The following is a 21431-nucleotide window of genomic DNA, read 5'->3' as shown; positions in this document are numbered from 1 at the left end:
ATAATGAGAACACATGGACACATAGAGGGGAACAACACACACTGGGGCCTGTCAGAAGGTGGAGAGTGGGAGGAGGGAGAGGATCAGGAAAAATAACTAATGGGTTCTAGACTTAATACCTGGGTGATGAAATAATTGGTACAAGAAACCCCCATGACATGCATTTACTAACAAACCTACACATCCTGCACATGTACTCCTGAATTTAAAAGTTAAAAAAGACCTCAAATTAATAACCTAAGCTTCCACTTTAAGAAACTAGAAAAAGAAGAGCAAACTAATCCCAAGGCAGGTGGAAGTAAATAATAAATATTGGAGCAGAAATAATGAAATCGAGAATAGTAAAACAACAGAGAAAATCAATGAAACAAAAACTTGGTTCTTTGAAATGATCAACCAAATTGACAAACATTTAAGTGGGCTGACCATGAACAAAAGAGAGAAGATTCACATCACTTAAGTCTGGAATGAAAGAGGGGACATTACTACTGGTGTTATAAAAATAAAAAGGTTTACAAGGGAATACTATGAACAATTAATATATATGCCAAAAAATTAGATAACCTAGATGAAATGGACAAATTGCTAGAAAGACACACACTAATGAATTTGACTCAAGAAGAGATAATAAATCTTCATAGGCCTATAACAAATAAGGAGATTGAATTACTAATGAGAAAACTTCCCACAAATAAAAGTCCAGGACCAGATGATTTCACTGGTGAATTCTACCAAACATTTAAAGAAGAATTAACACCAATTTTTCACACATTATTCAAAAAAATAGAAGAGGGAACACTTTCTATGAGGCTAACACATTCTTTGAGGCCAGCATATTTAAATCAGGCAAAGACATCACAAGAAAGGGAAATGATAGAGCAGTATCTCTTATGAATGTAGGTGCAAAATCTTCAACAAAATACTAGCAAACTGAATTCAGCCATATATTTTTAAAAAATATACACCAAGACTAAGTGGGATTTATCTCAGGAATGCAGGTTTGTTTCAATATATGCAAATTAATCAACGTGATGCACCATATTAATAGAATACAGAGAAAAACCCTACATGATCACCTCAATAGATGCAAAAAAAAAAAAACCAACAAAAAAAAGCCAAACATTTGACAAACACCAACACCATTTCATGATAAAAAAAAAAAAAAAAAAAGCACTCAACAAAGTTTCTTCTACCTGTTTCCTCAACAGTTAGAGGGAACTTCCTCAACCTGAAAAGGGTATCTAGCAAAAACTCACAGTTAACATCCTACTTAATAGGTGAAAGACCGAAAGCTTTTTCCCTAACATCAGCAACAAGAATGTCTGATCTTGGTATGTTTATTCAACATTATACTGGAGGTTCTAGCCAGGGTAATTATGAATGAAAAAAGAAATCAAATAATCGAGATTGGAAAGGAAGAAGTAAAACTGTCTCTGTTAATGGATGACATCATATTGCATACAGAAAATCTTATGGAATCCACAAAAACATTACTAGGGCTAATAAGTAAATTCTGCAAGGTTGAAGAATGCAAGATTGATATCTAAAAATCAAGAGTATTTTTCCATGTAATACTCTGCAGCCATAAGACAATAATGAGATCGTGTCCTTTGCAGGGACATGGATGAAGGTGGAAACCATCATTCTCAGCAAACTAACACAGGAACAGAAAACCAAATGCCGCATGTTCTACACTCATAAGTGGGAGTTGAACAATGAGAACACATGGACACAGGGAGGGCAACAACACACCAGGGCCTGTTGGTGGGTGGAGGGCAAGGGGAGGGAGGGCATTAGGACAAATACCTAATGCAGGGCTTGAAACCTAGATGATGAGTTAATAGGTGCAGCAAATCACCATGGCACATGTATACCTATGTAACAAACCTGCACATTCTGCACATATATCCAGGAACTTAAAGTTAAAAAAAAGTCAAGTGTATTTTTATATATTGCCAATGAACAATCAAAAATGAAACTTAAAAAACAATTTTATTTTTGGATGCAGTAATATCAAATATAATACAATTCCAATTTTGATACAATATAAAAAAGAGGTGCAAATGTGTACATCAAAAATTACAAATCATTACTGAAAGAAATTTAAAGAAATTTAAATAAATGGAAAGACATCCTGTGTTCAAGAATTGTTAAAACTTAATATTGTCAACATGGTAATACTCCATAAAATGGCCCACAGAGTCAATGCAATAATTATCAAAATCCTACCTGCACACCCCCCACCCCACCTCTTTTTTTTTTTTCAGAAATGAAAAAGTTGATCCTAAAATTCATATGGAATTGCAAGGGACCCTGAATAGCCAAGACAGTTTTGAAAACAAACAAAGTTGGAGAGTTCACACTTCCTGATTTCAAAGCAATAAAACAGCACAGTTATCAAGACTGTATGGCACTGGCATAAGGATAGACATAAAGACAGATGGAATAGAACTGAGGCAGTTTCATATACAGTAAATTGATTTCTGACAAGAGTGCCAAGACAATTCAGTGGTGGCAAAGAATAGTCTTTTCAACAAATAGTGCTGAGACAACTAGATAGCCATATGCAAACAATAAAGTTGAACACCTCCCTTACCTTCCACTGTATATAAAAGTTATAATAATTCAAAATAGAAAAAGCCTCAATAAAAATATGTTAATAAAAATTCTGTTTAAAATGAATCCAAAGACTGCACAGGTGAAGGATAAGAGCTTTTGAGACATGTACAGAGAAGGGGATCAGAAGAACGGGAACCGTGTAAGAAGAAAAGGTGTCCACATTGGATCTGACCAAAATGGGGACTTTCCCTTTAATCCCCCACTAAATCTTCCCATCAGTTTTGCAGTAGCACTGTGCTGAGAGTTGAGAGATTACAGAGAAAACAGAGTCATTGCCCTTGACCCCCAAGGAGCTCACAGTGCAGTGGAGGAGACAGACCTGAACACAGATAATAGGGTACAATGGATAAAGCCATAATAGAGGGCTGAATGAGGCACTGTGAGGGCTAAACACTTATACTGCACATTACCCATCTTAATTTGATTGCAGTTGCCACAGTGGGCCCAGTGCACCATGAAGTGCCTCGCTCATTGAGATGGCTAAAATGACCTGCTTGGCCAGGGCTCAGCCATGCAGGTAGAAGACAGGTTATACAACTCTTTCTTATGATGGAGACTCTTTACTCAGTTGACATTAGTGGTGAGACCGAAGCACGTTTTCAAAATTCCACAACCTCTAGGAATGCCTCCTATTTAGCCTGTCCTATTTAGGGGTCCACTTGTCTTTCTAATTGGTTTTCTTAGAAATTAGGCTTTTAATTTTTATTAGATCATTTTGCATGGGCCCATAGGTTGCTTTGAAATGAATCAAATTGCTTCATTTTTTTTTATCGCAATGTTAACTGTTATATAGATCACTGTCTTTCCAACATAAATGAGCATAGGAATCACGAATAGTCTTGTTAAACAATAAACTCTGATTCAGTAGGTCTGGGGTGGGGCCTAAGAGTCTGCATTTCTAACCAGCTCCTAGGTGATGTCAATTCTGGTGGTCCATGGGCCACACTTTGGTTAGTGAGGCAAGACTACACTTTAATATTTTAGTATTTACCAAGGACTTTAATCCCTACTATTTAGGTAATATTCAGAATAACCCTGTGAGGTATGCAAGGTGGATATTATTATTCTCATCGTAACAGATGAGGAAACTGAGGCAATAACGGCTAGCCAGAGAATGCTAGGACACACCTTACTTGGAACTCAGCCTCATACTCTCTGATTCCTTCATAGCAGATATGCTAGTCCTTTAATCAACTATGTTATTTCTGGTGACAAGAACTGTGCCTTGATCATCCCTGTGTCCCCTGCAGTTTCTAGTATGGTGTTTGGTACATGGCAAGCATCTGGTGATGTTTACTCCGAAATTTCTTTTTATATCTCACCCGCCACTATGCAATCTTCTGGGTGCTTTATTTTATATTTATTATTCTAATTCTCACACTCACTCTTTCAGGCAGGGTTACTAATTGCATTGCACTGTGTGGAAAATAAGTCTCAGAAAGGCAGAGTGACTTGTACACATCTACCTAGATAAAAATGGGAGAAAAGGTAGAATTTAAATCCACATCTGCCATATAAAGGAGCCCACAGTGTTTTATTTTATATTTTTAATTATAGATTCTTGCACAGATGATACAATGAAGAAGTACTTTTCAATCAACTATTTATTACTGATATCCAGATTGTCAAAAGTCTTTAGAAAGTTGGTTGTGAGAATGATAGTTGGTCTGCCCAAAGTCTCTGAAGATAAAAAAGGCTGTTCTCATTTTCCTTCTGCACATCCTCACAGGTGTTGTAACCTCTATCTGCAGCTTTACACCAAACGACAGAGAATAATTGATGGGATTGGAGGTCTCTGTCTGTAAAGAAAATAAACTTGTTCTGATGTTCCTTCTATATTACGCAGTTGCTTAAATTTTTAATCGAAGGGTTGTTAGTCAAGAAAGAGTGCAGAAAAAGTTAGTGGTCTTGTTGGTACCCCCAAGGATGCTCTGAGTAGATGTTAGGAAAGAACTTTATGCCATAGACTCACAAAACATTTGAGTTCTTGCTTTCTGAAAGAGTCAGCGTTCCTACCAGAGCACGGTCTTTCACAGACATTAAGAGGCAAGAGGGATTTTTAAAAATCATGTGCTGAGCCTGGTCAACTAACTAATGTGGCACTTTATTTCATTTATTTTATATATATTTTTTTGAGACAGAGTTTCGCTCTTGTTGCCCAGGCTGGAGTGCAACCGCATGATCTTGGCTCACTGCAACCTCCACCTCCCGGGTTCAAGTGATTCTCCTGCCTCAGCCTCCTGAGTAGCTGGGATTACAGGCACCCGCCACCACACTTGGCTAATTGTGGCACTTTAAAAACATGCCTATAAATTCTTTCTCATGATAAGGTGGGGTCTAGATCCCCTCTCCTTGAATGTAGGTGGCTTGTGCTTGCTTTGACCAGTAGGATACAGCAGTTGTGAGACTGGGTAACTTTTGAGGCTAAGACATTAAAGACCATGCAGTTCCTGCCTTATTTACTGAAACAATCATGCTTGGGGTCCTAAGCCTCTAAGGAAAAAAATCCAACTACCCTGATGCAGTCATGTTGTGAGGAATTCCATGCCACATGGAGAAGACATGTGAAGGCATTCTGGTTCACAGTCTCAACTGAGCACAGCCCTCAAGTCCTTCCAGCCTAGGCACCAGACATACCAGTGAAGAAGCCTCCAGATGACTCAGCCCTTCGGCCACTTGTATCATCCTCTGTTTTTGCATCCCAGATGAGGCCTCAGACATTGTGGAGCAGAGATAAGCCATCCTCCCTATAAAATGTCCCAATTCATGACCCATAGAACCCACAGGCATAATAAAATAGTTTTTGTTTTACACTACAAAGTTGGGGATTGTGTGTTATAAGTCAATAGGTAACTGTAGCAATCAGTCAGAATTCTTTAGATTGCAAGTGAAAAAGGTAAACTCCGACTAGTTTTGGAAGAAGAGAAATCTACTGGAAGGTGTACTGTAGTGGCCACGGGGCTGTGCCTCACAGATCCCTGATTATGACAGCATGACTGGCGGATGGTCCCAGCTGCTGCACTCAAATCTCTTACTGTGTTACACTGAATACAAGTACTCCCACAAGCTTAGGCGTGTCAGATTTAGCAAATAAAAATACAGGATGCCCATGCAATATTTGGGACCTATTTATACTAACAAATGATTCATCATTTATCTGAAATTCAAATTCAAATTTAACTGGGTGTCCTATATGTAATCTGGCAACCCTACACAAGTTGCTCCCAGCCAGTGAGTGAATGTGGCAAGATTCTGTATTGGGCTGTTCTTGGGAGACACAGGACTCCTCTGATAGGTGACTCTGGCTCAAGGATTCTCCATCGGACTTGGTGAACTTCCTTAGAACTGCACTGCAGCCCAAGACTCTTCCACCCAACCTTTCCCCTTTATTCTTCTCTTCACAAAGATTAAACCCTCTTCTTGGTCTGATGGCTCTCCCAGCCTTCTCTGTCTCTATCCACATTTTCTCTCACATTTTCTATCACAAGACATAGATTAGATATTTTCCCTAATCTATGTCTTGCACTTCTAATCTCACCTCAGAACTGCTCATAGGACTCAGAATAACACAGGAACTTCACATGAATGAAAGTCTGAGTAACTAAATCACAGGAAGAGCTCTGATGCAACTTAGTGTCAGGAACTCAAATGCTTCCACATCTCCCTCTCTCTGGTTCTCTTTTATGCCTCTCATGTTCCGTCCGTTCATTCTCTTGCTCTACAGATTGGCTTCCTCCATCTGATAGTGGAACATGGTTGTCAAAACTCACAAATTTCACATCTTGCAACATTCACCATCAGTGAGGTGTTTACTTACTTTGAGTTTGAAAAATTGAGGGAAAGGCTCTGAGTGGCCTTGCATGGGTTAGATGCCCATCTCTGGACCAATCAGCTATGGCCAGGGGTACAATCTTTAAGAATATAGGCTGGGCACGGTGGCTCATGCCTACAATCCCAACACTTTGGGAGGCTGAGGTGGGAGGATCGCTTGAGTTCAGGAGTTCGAGACCAGCCTGGCCAACATAGCAAAACCCCGACTCTACTAAAAACACACACACAAATGAGCTGGGCATGGTGGTGCATGCCTGTAGGAGGCTGAGGCAGGAGAGTCACTTGAACCTGGGAGCAGAAGTTGTATTGAGCCGAGATTGCACCACTGTACTCCAGCCTGGATAACAGAGTGAAACTCCATCTCAAAAAGAAAAAAAAAAATATATATATATGTATATATGTGTGTGTGTGTGTATATATATATGTACATATATGTGTGTGTGTGTGTATATATATATGTATATATATAATTTCCTGTGCGTGCAAATCACATGGTTGCAATTGAAGGAAGAACTATTCTCAAATGGACAGAGGGGGTTGGATAGACAATATCATAGGTGGGTGTCCACCATAGCCCCTGAAATACAGTGGAGGATCAGCCAGACTTACTGTTGTACATAAAAATTCAGAGTTAATTAATAGTTGATTGAGTCCATTGAATGATGAGAACTGAGTTCCTACAATGTAGCATGGATGCTCTGTGGTAGAGTCTTTAGATATATTATTTCTTAATAATCTTTATAACAGACCCCATGAGGTAGTTATTATTCCTTTGCTATAGATAAGGAAACTGAAATTCAGGCTATTAAGCAACTTACTCAAGGTCATTTAGTAAATAGGAGGGAGCTAGGTTTTGAAACCAGGTCTCTGTTTTCCCATTTCTTTCTACTACTCCTGGTGGGTTGTTCAGTATTAAGTAGAATCACAATGGGATAATTGGATTTTCATCATTATAACAGATTGCTTTGGTGTGGTATATGCATAACTCCAAATTTTATTTTCTTGTATGAAAAATTAAGTCTATTTACTCCTTTGAAGAAAAATTCATAATGTTTGAAAAAACATACTATGTGCTAGATGCTGGGCCACTGTCTGTAACAGAGACAAATATAAATAAAACTTGTCTCTGCACTCAAATGACCTTAACAGTCTGACCTGAGGGTGGAGGAATGGGCAGAGTACGGATATGTTTATAAATAACCCAAATAAGAGAATTTTGGAATCAGGAACGTGTTAAGTGTGGGATACGTGTGAAACTTTCCTTTGTTCCTAGTTGAATAACTTGATATTCAAGAACTTTAAAGAACTCAGAAAAGTGGTATTTATATTTGGAAAATAGTTTCTGTATTTTACACATTGCCCCATATTTTATACATTATATTTCACTCCTTGAACATTATTTAAAAACTTCCAGAAGAGGAAATAATAACACATTATATACTATTTATTCCATTATCTTGCTAGATACTTAACATACATTATCACATTTAATCCCCACGAGAGTCCTGCTGCATGTGTGTAACAAGCCTCATTTGACACAAGAAAGAGTTGAAACCAAGAGTTAAGTGAATTGCTGAACATCCCTTACTGCTAATTGTAAGTGGCAGGATTTGCCCCTGGGATGTTTGATTCCAGAGCCCATGCTTTTACTATTATGCCATTTGAGATAGCTTTAGTTACATAGATGTTTACCAACCTATGTGTGCACACAAATACAGTCACACATATATACATATTTTCTCTGGAGAGAAATATAGCAAGCTTTGCTATCTGGCCTGTGCACATGTTGACACTTCTGCCTGAACATGTTATTCCTGTGGCTTTCTGCATAGTTGGCTTCTTGTCATCTTATGAGTCTCAGCTTAAATGTTACCTCCTGACTTTCTATATCTCCCAATGTAGAGTTATGAATATCAGAGTTCTCCTCCCACTATCAATGACAACAAAATGGAACAAAATATATGAGGCAATTGTTGTCAGTCGTTGGAGGTTAGAAGTCACAGGATTGTGAGGCTTAACAGAAGAGAAACTTACAAAATGATTTGGGAAGAAATTGCAGTTCTCTGATGTTTTGCTGAGTGGAAGAAATAGAAATAGAGTTTGGGGCTACTGAGGTGGCCAGAATTTGTGGGACAGGGTACTGGAGAAGAGAATACTGTACAGAACAGGAACTTTAAAAATATGCATAGAGAACCCATTGGGTCTTTGAAAACTAAGCTGCATATATGCAGGGTAAGACTACACAAGGCCTAAAAGAGAAGAGTTCCTGGTGAGCTGAGAACTGAACAGTGATTCCAGAGGTCACACAGCGCTTGGAGATGTTGACATTCCAACCATTTAAAGTGAAGCAATCCCATTGAAAACTCAGAGAATTTAATTGAGATGTTAAAAAGACCACATTTTTTTAGAATTAAGGATCATTGCCTGAAGTAAGGGCAACTCTACACCCACCCTAAAAAGGCGTAAAACCAAGCCTCAGTAGGATCAAGATGATCTGCTAGTAGCTTAAGTGTGTGCTAAAATAAAACTCCATGCTCTTCAAAGGAAAATATAGTCTAAGCACTCCAATTCAGCTGGTCCAGTGTATAATAAAAAAATTGCTAGATATGAAAAAAGCTAGAAAATGTGATTCATAATCAGGAAAAAAATTGTCAATATAAATAGTCCCAGAGATGACATGGATGTAGGAGTTAGCAGACAAAGACTTTAAAACAACTATTATAAATGTGTTTAAGAATTTGAAAGAAAGGTGGACAGAATGATTGCAGAGATGAGGAATTTTAGCTCAAAAATTAAAACTATAAAAACCAAATGACAATTGTAGAACTGAAAAATACAAGACTGGAAATGAACAATTTACTGGATGGGTTAAAGAGAAGATTGGACACTGCAGAAGAAAGGGGTAATAAACTTGAAGACAAATCAAAAGAAACTACAAAAAATTGATGCACAGATGAAAGGAAGATTGATAAATAAACAGAATCATATCGACCTGTGGGACAATTTCAGGTGATATAAGGTATATGTAATTGGAATCCCTGAAGAGTATGAAAAGGATTGAAAAACGCTTTTGAAAATATAAAGGTCAAAAATGTTTCAAATTTGACAAAAAGTAAATGTTACCATCTAAGCAGAAGCTTTTCCTGACTTATTTATCTACCCCTCCCCTCCATGCCTGTTCTAGCTCACCCCCATCTCTGCCAAAGGAGAATAGATTAAAGCTACTTTTGGGCTGATAAAAGGAAATAGGTTACGAGGGATCCAGGGAACTAAACACAGTACGAGGCCCTATTTCTATCCAGATCCAACCATCCAATAAATACGACAGGATGTTGACATAGGTGGGATAATTTGGAAAAGACTTTCAGCTCTGGTAGGTTTTGTTGTTGTTGTTGTTGTTGTTGTTGTTGTTGTTTCCCCTCCCTTAAAAAAAAAATCACCGTCTCTGTAGCGCCAAGGCACAGATGATGACTCTGGTCAGAGGGCCTGGGATGCTAGTTCCATCCAAGCCTGCCCTCTGCTGGTCAGATGGAGCCATATCATAATCTGTGAAAACGATTTGGGGAAAAAAAGATCATTTGAGTCTTTTCTCTTACAGGCCAGGCAGAGTCATTCACTGGTTGTTCATTTTTTCCCTTTACTCAGTGTTGAAAGAGAGAGTCAGAGAACTTGTATCTGCACCAGCCCTGCTGCTTATTAGCCAAGTAATCTTGTGCAAATCAGTTAAACTCTGTGAGTACCATTCACTTATTAATTCAGTATTCAATATTTACTGACGACGTACTGTGTTTCAAACCCTGTGTTGGGCTCTGAAAGATATGTAGCTCTTGCCCTCAAAGTGCTCATAATCTAGGAGACACGGTGCTTATTTCACAGTGACCAATCTGAGAGGTGCTGCGTGAGTATCTGGAAGATTCCTGGGCTCCATCTCCTGGTGGGACAATTGCAGTTGGTGGTGGTGAGCACTATGATGCTATGATGCATGATGAGGCAGCTAAACCATCACGTTTGAGAGGCATTGCAGAAGTTAATCCAGCTCTGTAACCTTGGACACATCATTTAACTCCTTTGAGCCTCTCTCCTCTTCCCATTTCCCCAAACAGTCAAGCCCTTTCTCGTTGGTGCCCTGGGAACAATGCCATTTCTAGTACTTACCATGGCAGATTTCAGTGATTGTTTGCCTCTCTCATTAGGCTCGGAGCAACTCGAAGGCGGGGCCCATGTCTGTCTCATTCAAAGCTATATCCTCTGCTCCTAAAATAGTGTCTAACCCTTGATAGGTGCCCAGTTGATGTTTGATAAAGGAATGTAGATGTGGATGAAATGTGAACCAGAAAATGACTTCTGTGAACTTCATGTATCATGGCTGCTGCTTTCTAGATACATCATGGTATTTAGTCTCCCTCATGTTATTATCTGCCATTTATTAAATACTGACTACATTCCAAACGATGTTCTGTCAAATCTGTTATGTTTGTCTACCTACTTTTCTTCTCACAACAGTCATTTGCATAGCTGACATTATGTCTGTTTTTCACTCCAAATGAATTTCAGAGTCATTAAAAACTTATCCAAAATTGGCAGGGAGCAGTGGCACTTTGGGAGGCTGAGGCAGGCAGATCGCTTGACTCCAGGAGTTTTAGAGCAGCCCGGGCAACATGGCAAAACTCTATCTCTACAAAAAATACAAAAGGTTAGCTGGGCATGGTGGTGCAAGTCTGTAGTCCCAGCTACTCAGAAGGCTGAGGTGGGAGGATCACCTGAGCCTGGGAGGTTGAGGCTGCAGTGAGCCGTGATCGCACTACTGCACTTCAGCCTGGGTGACAGGGTGACACACTGTCTCAAAAACAAACAGAAATTTATACAGAATCTGTGTTGGGAAGTGACAGAGAAAGATTTCAACCCAAGTGTTCTGATTCCAAAGTGCTTTGCTTCCCTCTATGCAGGCTGCCTCTCTAGGGCTAGTTACATCCAGACAACTAACTTCCTTGCCACTCCTCCCAGAGTAAGATGTGACAGGCTGCAAGGAATCCCATGGCATGCAATGACCTAAATTAGATGGTGCTCAAGGACATTTTCTTGGCTACGCAGGGTCAAAGGGAGACTGGGAAGGAGTCTTTGCAATGTCTGGGGTCCCTATAATAAAAAGGCACCCAGTGCCTTGTGGGGCTAGGAGCTCCCTTGTTCCTCCTAACATCGGTCAAGCCCCCTTACATAAATGAATGTGTCATTCCTTTGCTCTTTCAACAACATTTATAACCTCTTTCCCTGCTCTTAACCACTGAGTGTGGATCAGTGCAGCCTCCATCATCCATACTTGCTATTGTTCAGCCAGCATACCGCATGGGACCCAGAAGGAGATGAAGAACAGTTTTCTCTTTCTCACTCAAGGAACCCACCAAAGTCTCATGTTGACTAGAGAATGGTCAGTGCTTCTTTTACTCCATTGAGTTCACAGGGTGTGCTCAGCCTTTGTCCTTCATGCTCATGAATGCCCTGAGGGTCTCTTGGGAGCCTCTCCTGTCCTCTCCCAGAGCTCCTTGTGGTCTCAAATGCCTTTGCTCAGCCTTTCGCTCCCATGTTCCCTAGGCTTCACTTTTTTTTTCCTCCTTGGCCTTTGGCTTGAATTATCATTCATTATGTATTGCGGAGCTGTAGTGGGGTCCCTGAGGTGAAGAGGGGCCGAGGCGAGTAGCCTCCGAGCATATTCTTTCGAGTTGTGCTGCAGTGGCCTTCGCTTCTTTTCCATACCTCCACTCACATTACAAAATCCTCTTTTTTTTTTTTTTTTTTTTGAGGTAGGGTCTCACTCTGTCACTGGCTGGAGTGCAGTGGCACAACCTCAGCTCATTGCAGCCTTAGCCTCCTGGGCTCAAGTGACCCTCCTTCTTCAGCCTCCCAAGTAGCTGGGACTACAAGCACTTGCCAGCACACTCAACTTATTTTATTTTTTGTAGAGACAGGGTCTCACTATGTTGCCCAGGCTGATCTCAAACTCCTGGGCTCAAGCAATTCTCCAGCCTTGGCCTCTCAAAGTGCTGGGATTACAGGCATGAGCCACTGTGCCTGGCTTATCTTTTATTTTCATAGCTTGGTGTATACTAGGGTCTCAGAAGGAGGATGGTTGTTATACTCCTGAAAGAAAGTTGGGAGAAGAGTAAAGCATCTTGCCATTCATTTATTGATCCCTTCCTCAGTATGTACACTCTACAAAGATGATGAAGGCAAGGCCCTGTCCTTATGACACTCTGTTCTTAAGATACTGCGGGTTTGATCTAGGAGACAGTTGCAAACCACAGTTCCCGTGGAAATCAGCCCTGATAGAGCCTAAATTTCAGGTGCAAGGTATTGTGGGAACACAGAGGCATGAGAGAATAGTTTTGAGAGCCAGCTTGGGGAGGTTTTAAGGAGAAGGAGGCCTTGTGCCAGGCCCTTAAGGATGAAGGTGGTTTTATCACAGAGAAGTTGTGAGGGAGAGCATTCCAGATGGTAAGAGTGAGGTAAACGAAGATATAGAAACTCACTAGTATATGTGAAGACATTTCTGCTCGGGGATGAAGCTAGATTAGATACCCTGGTTCTGTATCTGCCACGTCACTGATGTACTGAGTCTCTTTCTCTAGGGCACGATGGGTGTCTTAGTTTGTTTTGTGTTGCTATAAAGGAATACCTGAAGCTGGGTGATTTATAAAGGAAAAGGCCTTACTTGGCTCATGATTCTGATGGCTGGAAAGTTCAAGATTGGGCATTTGCACCTGGCAAAGGCCCCAGGCTTCTTCCACTCATGGCAGAAGGTGAAAGGGAGCTGGTGTATGTGGAGATCACGTGGTGAGAAAGGAAGCAAGAGATGGGTGGGGGACTCTTTTAAACAAGCAGTTCTCATGGGAACTAGTAGAGTAAGAACTCACTCACACCCAAGAGAGGGCATTAATCTATTCATGAGGGATTCTACCCCATGACCCAAATACCTCTCATTAGGCCCCATTTCCAACACTGGGATCAAATTTCAACATTAGATTTGTTGGTGACAAACAAACCACGCTGAAATCATAGCAATGGGTATCTTGCTCATCCTTAAATACCCAGAGTCTAATGCAGTGCCTGGCATAGATAGAAGGTGTTCAATAAATGCTGACTTGAAAAGTTGATTCATGAATGAATAGATGATGAATGGATTTTAAATAAATGAATTTAGTCATAGGGTGATGTTGCTTAAATATGCAGGTAGTCCTCTATGTAATTATAAGAGCATAATCTCTCCTAATGTCATTTTACCCTGCATGCACTGACCCCTTCACTCCTGTACCCTACCATTCTCCTTACTGACCACAGTTCCCCACCCGTGTACTCAGAGCATTACGGTCATATCACTCACATTTCTCTTGTCATGTACTTCTCTGGGTGAAGGGTGGTGGTCGTATTGGCAGCAGTAATGATGGGTTTACTCTAGAGGGTTGCACTTCACAATCAGGCTGAGTCATAGGATAACTTACCACTTTAAGGGGCTGGATATCACCCCTTTGTGGCTCTGTTTTTAAATGCAAGAAAAAATTGAAAAAGATCAGGCTGAACCTCAACCTTTGAAATACCCCAGCTCAATTTAGATTTATGAGGCCATACAAGAAGTGAGGAGATTAGGCTTGTCTCTTGTTCCAGCAACATGAAGCATGACTCCCAGACATCCCCATCTGTAAAATGGAAGAAATGATGACTGATGCCCAGTCTCTCAGGCCTATGGTTTTTTAATCGCATGTGGACTTCTGTGAGAAGAATTTGCAACTTCAATTCAAAGGACTGTGTGTAAGCTGTTGGCTTTTTCCATTTGTTTCATGCATGGAAAATGAATTTGCAATTAGCTGTCCGCTTAGTCTGGTCTTGATGTTTCCAAGGAGCATGAGAACACCTTGTCAGAATTAGGTGGGGAGAAGTAGGCACCTGAGCTGGCAGCACTGTCCACGGAGTCCTCAGTGTGACCAAAGCCAGGAATTGGCCATCTGAGTAGAAACTGCCAACAAGTGGATGAGCATAAACCTGCTAACTGATGATCAAACAGAACCCAACTATATCTTGAGCTTTGTACAACAGCTTGCTTTCTCCCTCCTGCAGCTCTACCTGCCTGTCCTTTGGCAAAGAAGGCTACAGTTGGCATTGCCACTGAGGCCCAGCAGGGAGGCATTCTGCTTCACAGAACATGGATTTAGCATTTCCATCACCACACTCACAGAACTTGCTGAAACAACATCAGAGTGACAGTGATGATAGCCCCTCATTTATTAAGAATGTACCAGGCGCTTTGCATATGTTATCTCCAAGTTATATAATAACACTAGTCATTACTACGGTCATCCCCACAAGCATACACTGAAACTCAAAGAAGTTGAGGACTTAAGTAAGTTGCTCAAGACCACATATAGTGGAACTGGGAATTGAAACCTCACACTTGCCTGGCTCCAAAGCCTATGGCCTCCCCACTGTACCGTGATGCTTCCATAGAGCAGAAGGGCCACCTCCAGGATAAATTACACACTGGTCTCTTGCTACTTCCCTTGTGTGGTAGTCAGAATAATGCCTCTGTCCCCTCCTACCACCACCAAAGATGGTCACATCTTAGTCTCTGGGAATATTTTACCTTACCTGGAAAAAGGAACTTTGTAGATGTGGTTATGTTATGGATCATTTTCAGATGGCAAAATGATCCTGAGTTATCTGTGTGGGCCCAAAGCAATCACAGTGTCCTTCTAAGAGGTAGACAGGAAGATCACACTTACAGAAGGCAGTGTGATGATGGAAGCAGACTCAGAGAGAGACTGGAAGATGCTAGCTGTTGACTTTAAAGATGAAGGACAGGGCCACCATCCAAGGAATGAGGCCAGCCTCTAGAAGCTGGAAAAGGTGCTCTCCTAGAGCCTCCAGAAACAAGACAGCTCTGCTGACACCTTGATCATAGTTCATAAGAACCATTTTGGGACTTCTGACCTCTAGATCTGTAAGATAATAAATCAGTCTTGCATAAGCCACTAAGTGTGTGGTAATGTGTTATAGAAGCAATAGAAAACTAATCCACCCTGGAAAATTTTGCTAATTGCCAGATGATGAGAGGTGTCCTTAAAGTCACTGCTGGGCAAGAGCCACCATGAGAGCTGGTGATTGTTCAAGGCAGCTCCAGAGAGACTGATGTCATTGGCCAGGATTGTCATTGGCCACCACTGGCCATGCTTCTTAGGCATGACTACATGGTCCCTCCTCTGTGCTGTGGCGTCAGCCCCTCTGCTACACATGAACTGCCAGCCTCCAACTTGACAACCTCCTGTGACACTGTCTCTCCCATAAGGAGTGAGCCTGTTGCAGCTGTCTGATTTCCAGCACTGCCTCGACTACCCCCTGCCTTTCTGCCTTTGCTCAGTCCTGTGTCAGGCCAGGAACACTAGTCTTTGGGGAAAAAAAAAAATCAAGTTTAAATAATCACCGTCATGGGCTATACAGTATGTGTAATGGCTGCAGTCACATCTCAAGGCCATTCTCTCAGTGTCTCAGTCTTGGTAATATCATCTGTAAAATGAAGGTAGGATCAATTACCTCATAGAGTTGTTGGAAGAGAAAACGATTTATGTAGAACATACTGCACAGTGTGAAGCACAAAGTCAATTCCAAATAAATTACCGTGATTATTATATGATTACACATTTTAAAAACTAGTCATGGACATGGGGTCCCAAGTGATCTCAGATTTAACGGTCACTCAGGTATTTAGAAGGCAACCCCTTCATTTGCATCAAGCATTGCAACACAATGCAGAATTAGAGAATTACAATGCAGCCTTGCTCTTTAATACAGAATTAAATTTGGATTTATATTCTTCTACCCACAGCTTGTGGCTTTGTCTTGCATCTGTTAATCGTTAGGAAGTCAATATTTTAAAAATATTTTAAGGAGTTGCTGAAGCATTTGAATCTATGAAGGGATTCTGGAGAAGAGAAAACAGGTCTAGGAAAATCTGGTAAGTGGAAAGTAAAGAAAGAATGGATTTAGTGTTGCAGGCATTTAAAGCTGCTGTGGAACTCTAAATTCTGAAAGTTAGGATTCTGCCATATGAGAAATGTCCCTGTGACCTCAAATATTCAAATCTCCCTAAAGGTTTTCATTCTGAGGCAGGGAATGTAGTAGACTGAGTTACTTCTTGGCCCCCATCCTGAATCCAGGCTCACTGATGAGGGGAACCTACTATTGGGCACTTATGAGCACCTGGGGCATTTCCTGTATCCTGCTGGGTGCCATGAAGGGACTAGAATGTTTAAAGCTGAAGTTCTCTCCTCAAGGAACTGATCTAGCAAGCAAAAGTTTATATGAAGGCATAGGATATTTCAAATACTATCACAGGGTGTACATCCAATATGATATTAGGAGTAATATCTTCCTATGATGTTACAAATAATGTAACAGGGTGAACACCCACTGTTATATTAGGAGTAATGTCTCCCTAGGATATTAGGAATTATATCACAGAGTGTACACCAAGTGTGATATTAGGAGTCATATCTACTTAGGATATTTCTTTTAATATCACAGGGTGTAAATCAACTGTGATATTAGGAGTAATAGCTTTCTAGGATATTACAAAAAATATCACAGGATGTGCTCCCACAGTGATACTAGGTGTTATATCTTTCTAGGATGTTAAAAATAATATCACACAGTGTACATGCACAGTGATATTAGGAGTAGTATCTCCCTAGAATATTACAAATCATATCACTGGGTGTACACCTTCTGTGACATTAAAGTAATATCTCCCTAGGATATTATGAATAATATCACAGGGTGTACATCACCTATGACATTAAAAATAACACCCCCCTAGGATATTATGAATAATATCATGGAGTGTACACCCCCTGTGTCATTAGGAGTAACATGCCCCTAGGATATTAGGAAGAATATAAAAGGGTGTATATCTTTTGTGACATTAAGAGTAATATGCCTCTAAGACATTATGAATAATATCACAGGGTGTACACCCCCTGTGTCATTACGGGTAACATCCCCCTAAAATATTACGAATACTATTACAGGGTTTACACCCCCTGTGACATTAGGAGTAGCATTCTCCTTGGATATTGGGAATAATATCACGCTGTGACATTAGGAATAACATACTCTTAGGATATTACGAATATTATCACAGACTGTACACCCACAGTGACATTAGGAGTAACATCCTCCTAGGGTATTACGAATAGTATCACTAAGTGTACAATGCCTGTGACATTATGGTAACATATCTCTAGGATATTACCAATAATATCCCAGAGTGAACACCCCCTGTACATTAGGAGTAACACCCCCTAAAAATGATACAAATATCATCACAGGATGTACACCCACTGTCACACGAGGAGTAACATACCCTGAGGATATTACAAATAATATCACAGGGTGTACACCCACTGTGAAATTAGGAGTAATATCTCCCAAGGATATTACTTCTAATATTCCAGTGAGTATACACACTGAGATATTGTGAGGAATAACATCCTCTCCCCAACAGATACTACAAGCAATATCACAAGGGGTGTACACCCCCTGCGATATTGTGAGTAATATTATCCTCTCCCTTCCAGATGTTACAAACAATACCACAAGGGGGTGTACACCCCATGTGATATGGGGTGTAATATCATTCTCTCACCCCCTGTATATTGCAAACAATATCACAACTGGGTGTACAACCCCTCTGATATGGGAAGTAATATCATCCTCTCCACGCTGGATATTACAAACAATATGACAAGGGGGTGTGCACTTCCTACAATATGGAAAGTAATATCATCCTCTCCCACTCTGGATATTACAAACAATATCACAAAGGCGTGTACACCCTATCAGACATGGGAAGTAATATCATCCTCTGCCCCACCTTGGACATTACAAAAAATATCACAGGGGGGTGTACACCCCTGAGTCATGGGGAGTAATATCAACCTCTACCCACCTTGGGTAGAATAAAAATATCACAGGGGGGTGTACACTCCCTGCAATATGAAGAGTAATATCATCCTCTCCCCACCTCCCGGATAGTACGAACAATATCACAGAAGGGTGTCCGCCCCCTGCAAATGGGGAGTAATATCATCCCCTCTCCAACTGGATATTATGAACAATATCACAAGGGCGTGTACACCTTCTGCGATATAGGGAATTATATCATACACTTCCCCACCGATAATACAAACGCTATCACAGAGAGGTGTACACCCCCTGCGATATGGGGAGTAATATCATCCTCTCCCTTCCTGGATATTGCGAACTATATCAGAGAGGGTGTACAAAAACTGTGCGTAAGATATTGAGAGTAATATCATGCCCCTCTCCGCCCCCGGATATTACAAACCATATCACAGGGGGGTGGACACCCCCCGCGACATTGAGAGTAATATCGCCCCCCTCTCCCACCCTGGATATTACGGATCATATCACAGGAGGGTGGACAGCCCCCGTGACATGGGGAGTAATATCACCTTCCTCTCCCCCTGGATATTACTAATTATATCACAGGGGGGTGGACACACAGGGTATTAACGATATTTCGAGTAATATTATCTTTCCTGTTAAACATTACGAACAATGTGACAGAGGGATGTACACCTCCTGCGATATTGGGAGTAATATCATTCTCACCCCCAGTGGATATTAGGAACAGTATCACAGGAGGGTGTACTTCCCCCTTCTATATTGGGAGTAATATCATACTCACCCCACGGATATTAAGAACAATATCACAGGGGGGCTGTACACTTCTACGATATTGGGAGTAATATCATTCTCTCTCCCTCTGGATATTAGGAAAAATATCACAGGGTGACGTACATTTCCCGCGATACTGAGGGCAGTATTATTGTCTTCCCCGCCCCGGGATATAAGGAACAATATCACAAGGGGGGTCAAACCACCTGCCAAATTTGGGGTTATATTATCCTGTCCCTCCTGAATATAAGAAACTATAACACAGGGGTAACGTACACCCACTGCGATATTGGGAGTAATATCATCCACTCCCTTCTTGGATAGTAGGAACGATATCACAGTGGGGATGTACACCTCTTGTGATATTGAATGTAATGTCATCCTCTCCCTCCCTGGATATAACGAACAATATCACAGGGTGTGTACAACCCTTGTGATATTGGGAGTAATATAATCTTCTCCCCCCTTGATATTAGGAACAATATCACAGGGGCAGTGTACACCCTCTGCTACTTTGGGAGTAATATCCTCTCACTCCCTGGATATTAAAAACCACATCACAAGGGCAGTGTACACACCCTTTGATACTGGGAGTAATATCACCCTCTCCCTACCTGGATATTAGGAATGATATCTCAGGTGGGGTACACCCCACTTGGGATATTGGAAGTAATATTATTTTCTCCCTCACTGGATATGAGCAACAATATCACAGGGGGTGTGTACAACCCCTGAGATATTTGGAGTAATATCTTCCTCTCCCCATATGGATATTAAGAACAATATCATGGAGGGGTGTACATCCCCTGTGATATTGGGAGCAATATCATCCTTGTTTCCCCTGGATATTAGGAACAATATCACAGGGGGTGTACAAAGTGCGATATTGAAAGTAATATTATCCTCTCCCCCTTTGGATATTAGGATCAATATCACAGGTTGGGTATACACCACCAGCGATATTGGAAGTAATATTATCCTCTTCCCTCCTTGATAATAGTAACAATGTCACGGGGGTGTGTATAACCCCTGCAATATTTGGAGTAATATCATCCTCTCCCCCATGGATATTAGAAATAATATCACACTGGAGGTGTCCACCCCATGCAATATTGGGAGTCATAACATTCTTCCCCACCCTGTATATTAAGAAAAATATCACAGGGTGAAGGTACACCTCTTGTGATACTGGGAGTTATATCATTCTCTCCCCCCAGGATATTATGAAGGGGGGGTGTACACTTTCTGGGATATTGGGAGTAATATCATCTTTTTGCCCTGTGGATACTAGGAACAATATTACAAAGGTGGTGTATACCCACTGCGATACTGGGAGTAATATCATCCTTCCCCCCAACCCTTAATATTAGGAACAAAATCACAGGGGTTTGTACACCTGCTGCGATATTGGGAGTAATATCTTCAACTCTCCCCCTGGATATTAGGAACAGTATCACAGGGTAGGTATACATTTTCTACGATATTGGGAGTAATATCAGCCTCTTCCCCTTTGGATAGTAGAAACGATATCACAGAGTGGGTGTACTCTCCCTGCAATATTGGGAGTAATATCCTCCTCTCCTGCAACGGGTATTAGAAACAATATCACAGGAAGTGTGTACACCCTCTGCGGTATTGAAAGTAATATCATCCCCTCCTCACCCTAGATATTAGGAACTAAATCACAAGAAGAGTGTACACTTCCTGTGATATTGTGAGTAATATCATCTTCTTCTTCCCTGGATATTAGGAACAAGATCACAGGGGTGTGTCACTTCCCCTGATATAGGGAGTCATATCATCCTCTTCCCCCCTGGATATTAGGAACAATATCACAGGAGGGATGTACAGTCCCTGTGACATTTGGTGTAATATCACCCTCTCTCCCCTAGATTTTAGACCGGTGTGTGTACACCCCTGCGATATTGGGAGTAGTATCATCCTCTCCCTCCTTGGATATTAGGAACAATATCACAGGGGGTGGGTGTACATTCTCTGCAATATTCAATGTAATATTATCCTCTCCCTCCCTGAGTACTAGGAACAATATTATAGGAGGAGTGTACACCCTCTGCGATATTGGGAGTCATATCATCCTATTTTGCTCTAGATATTAGGAACAATATCACAGGGTTGTGTACACCCCCTGTGATACTGGGAGTAATATCATCCTGTCGCCCACTGGATATTAGGAACACCATCACAGGGGTGTGTACACCCCCTGCAATATTGGGAGTAAT

Source organism: Pan paniscus, chromosome 9 (genome assembly GCF_029289425.2).
Source record: "Pan paniscus chromosome 9, NHGRI_mPanPan1-v2.0_pri, whole genome shotgun sequence".
NCBI classification, from domain to species: domain Eukaryota; kingdom Metazoa; phylum Chordata; class Mammalia; order Primates; family Hominidae; genus Pan; species Pan paniscus.
The sequence above is the reverse complement of the archived record's forward strand: the minus strand, read 5'-3'. Positions refer to the sequence as shown.